This window comes from Halyomorpha halys, unplaced genomic scaffold (genome assembly GCF_000696795.3).
Source record: "Halyomorpha halys isolate HHAL.00 unplaced genomic scaffold, Hhal_1.1 Scaffold68.1, whole genome shotgun sequence".
NCBI lineage: Eukaryota > Metazoa > Arthropoda > Insecta > Hemiptera > Pentatomidae > Halyomorpha > Halyomorpha halys.
Window position 1 is genome coordinate 1,945,861 of NW_027116161.1, and position 1,802 is coordinate 1,947,662.

General features: G+C 29.6%; 1 protein-coding gene across 1 annotated transcript in view; it reads right to left on the reverse strand.

Moving 5' to 3' along the window:
* LOC106692724 (ankyrin repeat and IBR domain-containing protein 1) overlaps positions 1-1,802 on the reverse strand; it is a gene marked incomplete in the record, with an annotated part of 86,830 nt that overhangs the window by 11,310 nt on the left and 73,718 nt on the right.

Here is a 1,802-nt window from a genome sequence, read left to right on the forward strand (position 1 = left end):
ACCTGGAGTGCCTCCTCACAAAACTCATATGTACAGATTTTCCGTTTTTTTTTAATGTTTATTAATATCGGAGTGTAAATAGGAAAAAGTGTGAGTTGGATAAAAATGTAAATAAGCTTACTATGTAGACAGGGAAATAGAAAAGTGTTATGTTAAGTTTTTGTAAAAGTATGTCTATCTAGTTTTTTTTTTGTTTTGTTTATTAGTAATGCACATATATAATGGTATATTTTTTTTTTTATTTTTATTTTTATTTTATTTTTAGAGTTTACGAGGAATTGTACGTAAACTGGCAGGGGGGAGTTATAATCAGGGTATAGGTTTTATGAATCCTAATACCTAAACTCCCCATGTCAACAAGCTAGAATGTATATATAGAGGATTAAAGAGTAGAATAAATTAGTATCTTAGTTTAGCTTATGCGTTTCATTTCGTGTCCTATTTTCCTTTTTTTTTTTAAGTTTCAATTCTGACTCATCATAACTTATATATATTACACATACATGTAGTGAGTCTTTTATCAAAATATATACCCCAATAAGAGAGTGAATTCCAGGAATACCCATTTCCCATTGATCGTGACTGCGAAAAAGATTTATTACAGAGTTATTTATTGACAGTGCAGCATTATTAAAAGAACCACTATCGTAAATAGCAATAAGAAAAAACTCATAGAAATTAAAAAAAAAAAAATGAATTGAAATTAAATATATTTCAATTATTCATATATGTACAAGTACACTTTGCGGTAAGACTTCAAGCTAACAGCCCTGATGAAGGCTAGATATTCTGGTCGAAACGTTGGCACGTTATTTTAACTTATTTGTGTTATATTTTTAGCCCCCCTCCCAACCATTTTCTCCTCGTATAAGTAATCCACGGTCAACTATCTCTCATGATTATAATTTTTTTTTTTTTAAATTTAACAATTTCATTACATTTGACAATTTTTTCTCCCTAGTTGACTCTCTCATACATTTGCAGTGATCCGCTACCCACGTTCGATCCGTAAAACAAAAAATAAAAAGGAGCAAATCATTAATTGACTTGGGATTATAACAATATTAAATAACTATAACATCCACTCAAAGCAAACATATTGCTTTGTGATCAAAGTATAACAATAAAGGCCGTATCTCCAAAGGCAATTATGAGCGTTAAAGCATTTATAGCGACTGTTGTTTCCAGATTCCTTAGCAGGCAATGAATAGTATTTTCAGTATTTATCAGAGACTCTGAAAAAAGCTGATGTTTCATAATTTCTTTTTAACTATTGTCGTCCTTATATAACCTTTCAAATTCTCTCTTTAAATCATTTTGTTCATATTGTGTGTTAGCTTTACTGTTAATTGGAAAGTAAAGATGTTCTGTCACGAAATCGAAACTGTTCTAATTTTTCACTTACTTTCTTACGTTTGGTTGTTTGGGCTGGTGGTGTATTCGGTGATTGCTCTTCAATCTCGGATTTATGGTATTTAATATCCTTCATTTTGAAAAATGTTTTTTGTATGAAACGGTGCTGTCAAAGCTTCTTAATCTATTAATATATGAGCTTTCTTCGGCTCTTTCCTCAGGTGTTTTATCGTGTTTAATAAAAATTTTATTTTTTCTAAATGTTTCCTTTTTTTCCATAATCCTTTGTTTTTTCTAAATAGCTATTAAAGGATATCATTACGGGTCTTGACTTTTCATTAATTTTTTTCCCGAGCTTGTAACAGCTGTTAATTCCATTTTCTGTTAAACTAATATCGACGCTATTCTTTTGTTTGTATATATTTTAAGAGAGTTTTTTTTTTATTATA